This window comes from Hemitrygon akajei, chromosome 15, assembly GCF_048418815.1.
Source record: "Hemitrygon akajei chromosome 15, sHemAka1.3, whole genome shotgun sequence".
Lineage (NCBI taxonomy): Eukaryota > Metazoa > Chordata > Chondrichthyes > Myliobatiformes > Dasyatidae > Hemitrygon > Hemitrygon akajei.
In genome coordinates this window covers 50,800,231-50,814,066 of record NC_133138.1, presented here as the reverse complement: position 1 = coordinate 50,814,066, position 13,836 = coordinate 50,800,231, and the positions used below count along the sequence as shown (strand labels likewise).

General features: G+C 38.5%; 1 protein-coding gene across 1 annotated transcript in view; it reads left to right on the top strand.

Moving 5' to 3' along the window:
• Positions 1–1,562: 1,562 nt before the first annotated feature.
• The window catches only part of LOC140739344 (PH and SEC7 domain-containing protein 2-like), a 168,120-nt gene continuing 155,846 nt past the window's right edge, over positions 1,563–13,836 (top strand). Inside the window, exon 1 of the mRNA XM_073067559.1 lies at positions 1,563–1,663. The gene's annotated coding sequence lies outside the window, so the exon portion shown is untranslated. The remainder of the gene's footprint in view (positions 1,664–13,836) is intronic.

Sequence of the window (13,836 nt, the reverse complement as noted above, 5' to 3'; positions counted from 1 at the left end):
AACCAGGCAGTTGATCTTTAATGATATTTATAGCCAGGACATCAGAGACAACTCCCCAGCTCTTTTCAAATTATGCTATAATGTCTTAGTGAATTGCCTAAAAAAATGACAGCTTATTGATGATAAGCCTAGAATTTTTGTATTCAAGTCTGGAGTGTGACAAGACTTGGAATGCAATAAAGCGAGAGTATTATACCACTTAGGAAAACAAAATGCTGTTGATTTTTGGTGTACCCTTAACACCATTGTTGCTTTTCTGAGGTGCGGTGCTGAAATGTTAAAGCTTGATGAGAGCTGCAGAACTGCTGCATGAAGTCCTCACTTCTGTCTATGAGCCTGGAAAACATTGCACTGGTCCTTTTGTTCACTTTGTGAATAAGCACACAATATTTCAGTGATTTGTGTTTGCATACTCTAAATTCCTTTGTTTCTCCCAGCTCTTAGACTCACTATTTTTGTTGAATTTCAACTTTTGTAATTCCCACTTTCTTTTCCACAGATGCTGTTACAGTAGTTAATCGAACCTTGCAAACAGATGAACCAGTCCATGCATTCCTCACTAGCACATTCTGTATGTGTTGCTCATCAGAGCGGTAGAATATATTGATTATTAAAAAAGGCAAAATGAACATTGTCATGTCAAATGCAGGCTGTTCTATGATTGCTATAGTTTTAGTCTATATTTACAGTATTGAAAACAAGGGTTGAAGAAAATCTGTTTTATCATATTATCTATCTTAATTACATAAAAATTGTAGTTTAATAAATAAAGATGCAGGATTAATGAAGTCTAGCAGTGTAATAGCATTTTGTTCCACAGTTCAGTAAAATGGTCCATGTGCATTTCAATGGTGTTTGTTACCACCCTTTTCATTTTCTCCTGGTTATGCTTTGACCTGAATGCCCGATGGATTACTTTTGATATAATGTGATTTTTATCTTGTCATATTTATTAATAATACAATGTTACAAATGAAGGTGTTGGTTTTTTAATCAAATTGAACATGGTGTGTTAGTTTTGAAAATGGTTTAGATGCACTATTTTGGGTTGCCAATTTAATTTTGCTAGTTGATGAAGTAACAAAAAGAGGAAACATTTCTGCAATGTACAGCACAGTATACAGTTGCTTCCATTGCATGAAGATGATAAATTGTTTTTAATGCAGGGCGTATTGTCTGGTAATAAAACAAAGTATATTTTAATTGTCAATTAGTTTGTCATAAACTGTTCAAAATACATTTTGCTAAAGGGTAGACATTAATCTTAGGAAGTAAGTGCATAAATATTGAAGATCATAACACCCTATTATTTTAAAATGTATCCTGCAGTTTACTCACACCTTCCTTTTACCATTTAATGTTGGTCAGCCTTCTTCTGTTGATCCATATAGATTATCAACTGAGATCTTTCCTTGCTGAAATATACTGATCATTGTTCACTTTGCCCCTATATGCAGATTCTGTGTCCTACATCCATGTTCAGTTCTGTGACACCTGGAAGATAAGACTTGTGCATTGGAGCTTTCTAATTAGGAAGATACCATATGAAGTGCCTGGGCAGGGTTTGGGGGGATGGGATAAGCCCCGGTGTGCAGCTGCTGATTATTTTGCATGGATGGCTGTAGAGAAAAGGGTGTTGTGCTGAAAGAGGCTGCTGGTTCTGGTAAGTGCAGATATAATTCACTACTGTATTTTATGATTTCACCGTAGCACAGTTTCTTTATTAGAACATTCTGTTGCTGCTTGAATGATGTGTGAAAGATTTCTGTAGGACATGGCAATTTCTGACTGCATTTTCTCATTTGAATTTTGGTCTCATATTTTCTGAGCTAGGGCACGAATTACTACTGGTGAATGAGTCCAGATCTTTACCTTTATGGATATTGTAATGAATGTGTGTAATGTACTTGAAACCATTTTATATTGGGCATACCTTCTGGAAATAATGCACAATGCCAATGTATCTTCTGAAGAATAAAAATTGTTGCTAAAAATAAAATTGTTCATTATTTTAAGTTGCATACAGATACACTATTTATTGCTTTTATTTAACAATAAGATTGATTTATTCTTATGAAGTTGTAGATCAGTCTGGTGGTGGCTGCAGTTGCCAGCTCACATCGTTGTCATGGTGATTGTACTACCATCCTGAAATAATATAGTTCAATCAAGGCTGATCAAGCGTATTATCAATGAAGAGTTCGGGGTTGTCTCTTTCTACACGTGCTTATTTTTCTCTTACATAAGCAAGATTTGTTTAAATACTACTGGAAGGATGTTATGTTAGATTTGTTAATTCTTTACATGCAATGTATGAAAATAAATGTTAATAATTTTTCTTTTCTGCTGCTCAGTTTCAGTAAGAGCAGTAGACAAGCTTTGAATTCTCAGTGTGTCAGCTAATCTTATTGCCTTTGAAATGCATTTGATGTACATGAATATATAAAGCTCTTATTTAATTGTCTTACCTGTAGTCACTGTTAGCTTTGGAAATTTTATTTTTATGAATTCTTGGGATAGAAGTCTTTCCTGAGGAAATATATTGATGTATCTGATTACAATACTCTTAGCAGGTTGGAGTGAAATGTTTGCTATTAAAGGTTCATAAGTGAAAATTCGGAGTTTAATAAAAAGGATTACATGAAAATTAGTAATAATTTGACATAGCTAATGCACTTATTTTCTCCGTAGAATTCGTATATGTTGAATATTTCAAGTTTGGTTTTGCAAAAGTTTAAAAAATTATAATGTGCAGGATATTGTTGATATTTAAAAAGAAATCTCATATCTGGGTTTTAGATAATGTACAAGATCAGCCACAACGAAGCTTTAGCTTACTGATCGAGCAGCTGTTTCTTTCAAAGTGTTGTAGAAATAATAGTTTGTTCTCATGTTTAAATATATAAAAATGTACTGTAGCATTTAACTTAAAATTTGTTTTAATTTTTATTCATCTCTGATCAAAACATCTATAAAGTTGAAGGCATAAGTAAACTTTCAACCATTTCTGTATAAAGTTTAGAAAAGCCAGGATTCTTATTACAAATTGAGTAACTGGAGATACTGTATTTTAATACGTAATATTACAAGTTAATTTTATTATTATAGAAATTCTGACATTTTCAAATAATATAAATAGTTATTGAGCAAGTAGGATTCATCCACTATAAGGCAAAGTAGCTACATTACTGAACTTATACATGTTAGTCTCTGTCCTTCAGAAAAGCATTCACCACCGTTCTGCCTGCTAGGCCAGCTGATGCTACAATAGATAATCCATCATTAACCACTGGAGAAGTTCCAGAAAACTAAAGGGAGGCTAATATTGTTCATGGAGAGTAGCAAGGTCAGGGCAGGGAACTACAGGCCAGTGAGCCTGACTTCATTTGTAGGGAAGTTATGTGAGGGAATTCTGGGATCAACATCTACCACCAGTTGGATTTTCAAGACCTGATCAGGAATAGCCAGCATGGTTTTGTGTAGGGGAAGTCATGTAAGACGGATATTTTGGAGTTTACTGAATTGGAAGGTGAAGTGCAGTGGATGGTGTCTATATAGACTTTAGAAAGTTCTTTAACAAGGTCCCCCATGCAAGACTGATCTGAAGGGTTGGGTTGCATGGAATTCAAGAGAGCTGTCTAGTGGATTTAGAATTGGCTCGATAATAGGAATCAGAGGGTGATGGATGAAGTTCAATTCTCTGACTGTAGGTCTGTAACTAGTGGGGTGTCCCAGTAGTCAGTATTTGTGTAAATGATTTGGATGTGAATGAACATGGCATGACCAACAAGTGTGAGGTGATGCAGTTTGTTCCTTGAAACCAAGGTAGGTTGCATGCAAATGTCAGGGTACCAATGAACATTGTGGAACAGAGGGATACAAGCACATAAGTGCAAGATCACTGAAATGGCCACACAAGTAGACAGGGTGGTGGAGAGGACATTTTGCAAGCTGGCCTTCATCGGTCAGGGCACTGAGTTTAGCAGTAGAAACATCATGTTGCAGTTGTATATATAGTTGGTGAAGACCACTTGGAATGTTGAGTGTACTTTTGGTCAACCTGTACAGGAAAGACATTGTCAAGTGAGAGAGTGCAGATGAGATTTATAAGGATATTACCTGCACTAGAGGACCCAAGTCACAGAGAGAGGTTGGTCACAATAAATCTTTATTTCTTGTAGTGTAGGAGAATGATAGGATGCAAAACTGAGCTGAGAAGTGACAGATGGAGTTCAACCCAGATAAGTGTGAAGTGGTTCATTTTGGTAGGTCAAATATGATGACAGAAGGTAGTATTAATGGTAAGACTCTTGGCAGTGTTGAGGGGTCTGAGTCCATAGGATGCTGAAAGCAGCTGCGCAGGTTGACTCTGTGGTTAAGAAGGCATACGGTATATTGGCCTTCATCAATTGTGGAATTGAATTTAGGAGCCAAGAGGTAATGTTGCAGCTATATAGGACCCTGGTCAGACCCCACTTGGAGTACTGTGCTCATTTCTGGTCGCCTCACTACAGGAATGATGTAGAAGCCATAGAAAGGGTTCAGAGGAGATTTACAAGGATGTTGCCTGGATTGGGGAGCATGCCTTATGAAAACAGGTTGAGTGAACTCGGCCTTTTCTCCTTGGAGCGACGGAGTATGAGAAGTGACCTGATAGAGGTGTATAAGATGATGAGAGGCATTGATCGTGTGGATAGTCAGAGGTTTTTTCCCAGGGCTAAAATGGTTGCCACAAGAGGACACAGATTTAAGGTGCTTGGGAGTAGGTACAGAGGAGATGTCAGGGTTAAGTTTTTTACTCAGAGAGTGGTGAGTGCATGGAATGGGCTGTTGGCAATGGTGGTGGAGGCGGATGTGATAGGGTCTTTTAAGAAACTTTTAGATAGGTACACGGAGCTTAGTAAAATAGAGGGCTGTAGGTAAGCCTAATCATTTCTAAGATAGGGACATGCTCGGCACAACTTTGTGGGCTGAAGAGCCTGTATTGTGCAGTAGGTTTTCTATGTTTAATGAGAGGTGACCTCATAGAAGATTATAAAGTCATTAGGAGTATGGATAAGGTAGACAGTCATAGCCTTTTCCCCAGGGTTGGGGAATCCAAGACTAGAGAGCACAGATACCAGAAAACGGGAGAGATTTAAAAGAGACCTGAGAGGTATCTTCTTTACACAGAGGGTAGTGAGTACTTGGAATAAACCAGCAGAGCAGGTGGTCAAGGTGGGTGAAAAAGCAATAATTAAGAGGTATTTGGATAAGTACATGACAGGGAGAGGCTTGGAGGATTATCAACTCAACTTGGACAACTGGGACTAGCAGGGAGCATGCCATAGTCAGCATACACTAGTTGGGCTGAGGTTTCTATGCTGTATTATTCAACTTATCAGCTAAGTCAATTTCCCTATACATCTATCGTCTGTTCCTGCCATAATCTTAGAAAACCAATCAGCTATGTTTTCATAGAATCATTTTAGTTATCCATTTAAATATAGATCTATTTGCCAAATAACTCTCAAGTAATTGAATCAATTAGTAATTCAATTGGCAACAATTTCATTATTCATTTCAACTTAATTTAAAACTGAAGAGCTTGCCAGTGTAATGGCTTTGTTTACAAAGGGAATATGGCAGGAGATGGGTAACTATAGGTCTTGCCATTTTCAGAAGTTTTCTGATGACTCTGCCATAGTTGGATGCATCAGCAAGGGAGATGAGGCTGAGTACAGGGCTACGGTGGGAAACTTTGTCACATGGTGCGAGCAGAATCATCTGCAGCTTAATGTGAAAAAGACTAAGGAGCTGGTGGTGGCCTGAGGAGGGCTAAGGCACTGGTGACCCCTGTTTCCATCCAAGGGGTCAGTGTGGACATACTGGAGGATTACAAATACCTGGGGATACAAATGGACAATAAACTGGACTGGTCAAAGAACACTGAGGCTGTCTACAAGAAGGGTCAGAGCCATCTCTATTTCCCGAGGAGACTGAGGTTCTTTAACATCTGCCAGACGATGCTAAGGATATTCTACGAGCCTGTGGTGGCCAGTGCTATCATGTTTGCTGTTGTGTGCTGGGGCAGTAGGCTGAGGATAGCAGACACCAACAGAATCAACAAACTCATTCGTAAGGCCAGTGATGTCGTGGGGGTGGAACTGGACTCTCTGACGGTGGTATCTGAAAAGAGGATGCTGTCCAAGTTGCATGCCATCTTGGACAATGACTCCCATCCACTCCATAATGTACTGGTTAGGCACAGGAGTACATTCAGCCAGAGACTCATTCCACCGAGATGTAACACTGAGCGTCATAGGAAGTCATTCCTACCTGTGGCCATCAAACTTTATAACTCCTCCCCAGGAGTGTAAGACACCCTGAGCCAATAGTCTGGTCCTGGACTTATTTCCACTTGGCATGATTAAATTATTATTATTTAGTTATTTATGGTTTTATATTGCTTATTTCTTCAATATTCTTGGTTGGTGCAGCTGTAACAAAACCCAATTTCCTTCAGGATGACTAAAGTATGTCTGTCTGTCTGTTAGTTTGTTTAACCACTATTGTTGGCAAAATCCTAGAATCAAAAATAAAAAACAAAGTACGTAATCATTTAGGAAATCTGAGCATAATCAGATCTAGTCAACATAATTTTATGAAAGGTAAATCATGTTTGTCGAATTTGCTTTGAATTCTTTGAAAAGTGACAGGGAGGGTTAATAGAGGGGAGATGGTAGATGTTGTGTATTTAGATTTCTAAAAGGCATTTGACATGATGCTGCATTTGAAGCTGCTGTATAAATAAAGAGCTCAAGATATTGGAGGAAGTGTGTTAGCATGGACTGAAAACCGGCTGTCACATACAGTACAAAGCAAAGGGTTGGAATTAATGAGTCCTTTCATGCATGAGGGATATAACTATTGGAGTACTCTAGGAATTGGTTGTTGGCTCTCAGTTGTCTGCTATTTATTTTAATTATCTGAAGAACAGAATGAAATGTAATGTTTCCAAGGGAATGCTGTGATGAGAACAATGCAGGGAAGTGTGAGATCATGCACTGTAGTAAGTGGAATCAAAAAGTGGATTTTATCTAAATGGAGAGAGATTACAAATGCGTGAGGGACTGAGGTTCTAGTGCACAAATCATAAAAAGCAGCCAAGCCCAACAATTAGCTAAGAAAGCAAATTGCATGTTATCCATTATTGGGAAGGGGTTGGAGTTTAAGAATAAGGATGTTTGATTATTGGACGTATTGTTGGTCCCATTATCAGTTAAAGAATATAGAAGCATTAGCGGCTGTCCAAATGAGATTCACCAGGCTGATTCCAGGGATGAGAGGAATATTCTATAATAAAGGGCTAGACAATTTGGGTGTGTATGTTTTTTTGTTGTTTAAAAGAATTTTGGGTGACCTCATTCACATATATTAGATCCTAAGAGAGGTTGGCATCATAAATTTGAGGTATTTCACGAATGACAGGTTATGAACAAGGGGGTATCGCCACAAAATAGGGGCTGGTTATATAACACTGAGGTGCATATCTGTAAGGGTAGTTAATGTCTTGAATATTTTGTCCCTCTGTGTGGTGGGGGCCAGCTGATTAGATATATTTATGGTGGAGATTAGGAAATATTTGGGCAATTAAGGATTATGGGAACTGGAATAGAATAGGAGTTGAGGACAGCATAGATCAGCCAAGATCATATTAAATAGTAGGACAGGCTTAATGGGCTGGGTGGTCTAACCCTACTCTTTTTGTGTGCTCTTGCATTATTCTCAGTTAGTAGTTGCTTAGCGTTCATGGCAAAATCAGAAAATGCTGCATCATAGGAGGAGGCTGCACAACCCACCAGGCCTGTGCTCACTTCTTGTTATCCAAATAATCCCACTCCACTTCAATGTTCCCTTAGTCTTGGAAGTTTTACCACTTCAAAAACTTGTTCAGTTTCCTTTTCATAATTACTAATGAATCTTCCACGGCATTTTCTAACAACTTATTCCAAACCATAATAATCTGGTAATTTGCTACAGTCCCTTTTGTATAAGAAATGCGCAATATTTTGAACAGGTTTACTATTTTGAACAGGTCTACCTAGAGACGTCTTTATTCTTGGGTGCTGAGCCGTGCTTACACTTCAGTAAATCTCATTGGTATTCTATTTATGTTCTTGATTTCTTCTATAAAGTGGTGTGCCCACAGTTTCATATTAGTAATTTAACAAGACGATTGGGTGTAGTTTTGAGAGAGAGGAGAAGCGGACCTATTATATTATAACACTTTTGGTTTAAGAATATGATAGTTAACTAAAAGAATGTCTAAATTGCAGGCTACGTGTTTGTTGCACTACAGAGGTTGTCAAAGAATGGTGAATGAGCTCTGCAGACTGGGACAGTGGCTGGTGTTCGTCACTGCATGGAATAACAAAGAAAATAAAATGTGGTGTAGGCCAAAGACCCCTCAAGCCTGTGTCTTTAGACTGAGCCTTACCAATTCCCATTTTCCTTGATTCTATTTTTGAAGAAAAATAAAACAATCTTTGTCCTACTTCTACAGCCACAGTCAGTAGGAAAAGCAGTTCCTTCCAACTGTCTTACAATTTTCTTTAATCCTATATGGTCAATGTATGCCTTAAGAATGTGCCTCCAAGTTTGCTGTCTCGACCTGTGGACACAACTTCTCACCACCAACTTCTGAACTGAAAACAGTTGCCAGGATCATGTTCTGTATGTTTCATTTAGATCATCTCTTATATGTAGATACACCAAGGAACAGGCAACTCCTGAATATTGTTCTCATAGCACAACCCCTCATCCTACAAATCACTCTATTTAATTTGGACTTCAAAGTCTGCAAGACAAAAATATCTCCTTTAGGCAGAGACCAAAACTGCAGAGTATTACAGGCAGTGTTTCACAGAAGCCCTTTATACTTGCAGTAAGCCTTCTGTACTCTTACTCCCTTGGATAAAAACCAGCTTTTCACAAACCACCACATCAACATTTATGTGACATGATCAGCAGATTAGTTACCATCTGTGATGAGAAGAATAGGGTTAATGTTTCAGATTTTACTTTCCCTGTCTTGATGAAGGCTTTGGCCCAAAACATCGACTGTACTCTTTTCCATAGATGCTGCCTGGCCTGTTGAGTTCCTCCAGCATTTTGTGTATGTTGTTTGGATTTCCAGCATCTGCAGATTTTCTCTTGTTAATCATTCACATGTTTGGCACTTTATTAGGGCCATTTTGAGATATTAAGCATTTAAAATGTAGAGGAAGGAGGGGAGCAGTGAAGAAAAGTGAAGGTCAGTGGCCAAGTGAAAGACAGTAGACATAAAATAATGAAAAGGAATGAGTGAGTAAGATGATTAAAGGACAAGAATGGGGAAACTGAAAAAGCAATATGCTATTTGTCATCCTGGAAGCCCTATAATTACCTGAAATTACCAAAAGAAAATAGTAAGAATTCTGAAAATCTGAAATAAAATCTTCAAATTTCCAATCAATGTGCTCCATTGTGAGCCATATTGATTCTGGCTACGGATTATGATGTTCGAGAATCATTTTATTAATCTTGTTCAGACATTTCAAGTAACTTGTAAGGAATGTCGTACCTGCATTTATACACATGGTAACATCTGTGGGCCAGTGCATGAACCAATTGATAAGCTGTTACAGGCCCCACTAATTCTGCTGACAATTTCCTTAGCCATTGCTTCGTTGATATTGCCATCTTTGCTAAGAGAAATAGGCATCAAACAATAAAAATCTCCCAACATGATAGTAGGATATAACAATAACTGTGAACTCTAACAAGCTTTGACTGAATTAAAGAATGAGCCACACTCCAGCCAAGTTGTAATCCTGGCACATACCCAGCAAAAATGAAAAATTGGCCAGACATGTCCAAAGCATAAAGCTAAATAACACCAGTCTGTTTTAATACTCAGATTATGTCCTACCAAAGCTTCCCTTCAGAGCCAAGTCTCCTCTGAGTGATTATCTCCAGGTCCAACACATTCCATGTGGATTCCAACTGGAATTCTAATCTTGTTTTGGATCTACCCTGGATTACAATTATCAAACATATTTTGCATCCTCTTGCTTTTTCACTCTTTGCTGGTGTGGATTGCTATCATGGTATTTGTGATCTCAACTTTTTCCACACAGCTCTTTAATGCAAAAATCCACCAACAAGACTGCTGCAGTGCTTAATTTCAGCATATTATTGTTTGTTGCTCAGATTCCTTATTATGTTGACTCTACTTCTGTTTAATTTGTTCAGGCTGTTACCATCAACACATAGATCCATATGCGTTGTATCATTCAAAGTTGCAGCGTATGCTGATAGGGTGGTTAAGAAAGGGTATGGTGTGTTGGCCTTCATTAGTCAGAGTATTGAGTTCAAGACCTACAAGGTAACGTTGCAGCTCTATAAAGCTCTCATTAGAACACACTTGGAGTATAGTGTTCAGTTCTGGTGATCTCATTATAGGAAGGATGTGGAAGCTTTAGAGAGGGTGCAAATGACATTTACCAGGATGCTGCCTAGATTGGAGAGCATGTCGTTTGAGGATAGGGATTTTCTGTTCAGAGAGGAGGATGAGAGTTGACTTGATTGAGGTGTATAAGATGATAAGAAGCATTGATAGAATGGACAGAGACTTTTTTTACAGGCCCCTGGTTGTGATTGCATAAGCACCCATCTGACTAAGATCTGATGCATAGTGCAGACTGGGTAATGATCCTCCTGAACTTTGAGGCAACAAAGTCATCAATTTCATCATTCAGATCATTGGCATATAAAGCAAAAAGAATGAGTTCCAACACAGACCCATGTGGAACACCACTAGTCACTGGCAGCCAACCAGAAAAGACTCCCTTTATTTCTACTTTTTGCCTCCTGCCAATCAGCCATTGCTTTATCCATGCTAGAATCTTTTGTGTAATACCACGGGCTCCTAGCTTGTCAAGCAGCTTCATGTGTGGCACCTTATCAAAGGACTTCTGAAAATCCAAGTACAAAACATCAACAGATTCTCCTTTGTCTATGCTGCTTGTTACTTCTTCAAAGAATTCCAACAGGTTTGTTAAGCAAGATTTTCCCTTGAGGAATCCATGCTAACTATGTCCTTATTTTTATCATGTGCCTCCAAGTACCCTGAGACCTCACCCTTAATAATCGACTCCAACATCTTCTCAACCACTGAGGTCAAACTAACTGGCCTGTCATTTCCTTTCTTCTGCCTCTCTCCTTGAAGAATAGAATGCCATTTGCAACTTTCCATTTTTCTGGAACCATTCTAGAATCTATTGATACTTGAAAGATCATGACTAATGCCTCCACAATCTCTTCAGCTACCTTTTTCAGAACTCTGGGACATACACCATCTGGTCCAGATGACTTCATCTACTTTCAGACCTTTCAGTTTCCCAAGAACCTTCTCTCTAGTAATGGTAACTTCACACCGTTCATGACTCCTGACACCTGGAACTTCCAGCATACTGCTTGTGTCTTCCACCATGAAGACTGATGCAAAATACTTATTCAGTTCATTCGCCATTTCTTTGTCCCCCATTACTACCTTTCCAGCATTGTTTTCCAGTGGTCCAATATCCAATCTTGACTCACTTTCATGTGTTATGTATCTAAAGAAAGTTTTGGTATCATCCTTTAATATTACTGGCTGGCTTATTTTGGTATTCCATCTCTTCCTTCTTAATGTCTTTTTTAGTTGCCTTCTGTTAGTTTTTAAATACTTCCCACTTCCCTTTCCTGTCAGTGTTCTTTTCTAATCAATTCTGGTCAACTCCTCTATCATGCCTCTGTAATTCCCTTTACTCCACTGTAATACTGATACAACTGACTTTAGCTTCCCCTCAAAACTCAGGGTAAATTTGATAGGTTTATGATCACTTTCCCCTAATTCTTCTTTTACCTCAATTCCGGTTCGTTGTACAACATTTAATGCAGAATAGCTGATCCCCCAGTGTGCTCAACCTTGAGCTGTTCTAAAAAGCCATCTCGACGGCACACTAGAAACTAACCCCCCCCACCCCCCCACCCCGCAATCCAACACCAACCTGCTTTTCCCATTCTACTTGCATATTGAAATCCCTCATGACTTGTAACATTGCCCATTTGGCAAGCATTTTCTATCTCCCATTATAATTTGTAGACCACATCCTTACTACCTTTTGGGGGTCTGTATGGAACTCCCATCAGGGTCTTTTTATGCTTGCAGTTCCTTAGCTCTATGTACCTACAATGATTCAACATCTTTCTTTCTAATGATTTAACATCTTTCTAATGATTTGATTTGATTTTTTACTCACAGAGCAACACTGCCTCCCTCTGCCTACCTGCCTATCCTTTCAACACAATGTGTATCCTTGGACATTAAGCCTCCAGCTATAATCTTCTTTCAGCCATGATTCAATGACACCTAGAACATCACACCTGCAAATCTGCAACTGCTACAAGATCATTGACCTCATTCCGTATACTACGTGCATTCAAATATACCTTATGTCGTATATTCACCCTTTTCGATTTTGTCTGCATTTTACACTGCAACTCATCCTGTTGACTGCAGTTTTTCCCTATCAACAGCCTCTCCTCACTACACATTGCCTCAGTTTGTGAATCAGCTACCTCACCTTCAGCATTATCATTGGCCTTTCCTACGATACTTCTTGCATTGAAATATATGCAGTTCAGGACACTATTCGTACCATGCTCAAAATTGAGGTCTTACCAACATCTGGCTCCACAACCTCTCCACTAACTAAACTGGAGTTGCAGGGGGATGGAAACCAGAGTGCCAGAACAAACTACACCGTGCAGCATTAACAAACCTTCCCACTAGGATATTAATCTTCCTCCAGTCCATTATCAGTGAATTTATTCTGCCTCTTACTATCCATTTGCATTGTGAAAGTAATTTATACGTATGTTCCCATCAGCTTTATAGTTCGTAGAGTAAAACATAAATTTTCAAAATCCCTTGATACTTTGCTGAAAATGCAACATTTTGTGTTTAATCCTAGGACTATCTGCTAATGAAAATAGCTTCTTTCTCCTTACCTCATATAAATGAATTAAACACAAAATGTTGCATTTTCAGCAAAGTATCAAGGGATTTTGATACTTTCTCAAGTATCAAATTTCCTTTCCACCTTTTTGCTTGAACTGCAGCTTAGCCCTATCACTGAATCCCATAACACTGAAAGAATTCTAATGGATCAGTTCTTCACATCCTCCCTGATTTGAATTTTAGAGGCCAGTTAAGAGGGCATTGTAAGGAGGGCCCTTGACTATTGGTGGTTATGATGGAATTGGTAGCCCTTATCTAGAGTAGCTGGATTGGTTTACTTACTAAAGTTTCTCTAGAAGAATTTCTGAGATCTAAGTAGAATATGCCATTCTTCCATTTGCTGATTTTTTGTTTACACATGCACTCCTTGCTATAAAAATGTGGTCACTATTTCTCATGGCTTTTTACCATAGCAGCAATAACCGACTTTCTCCCCACCACTAACTGTCCCCAGCCGTTGCACAACAATGTGACTGAAGCTGATTCTTGATCCTTTTGTTAAGGAGATGTTTGTTTTCTAAAAGTGAATGACCCAGATGGCAGGATCTAGATTCTGCAAGTGTTTAATATCAATTCCAGCATTTCATGGATGATCATATATAAAGTGATAGAAAAACAATCTTGATGCTGGATATTTGAAATAAAAACAAAAATTGCTGGAAACAACAGATCAAGCAACATCCATGGCAAGATTCTTTGACTAAACTATTGTCTTAATAGATGTTTGAAATAACAACAGGTTTGTAAAT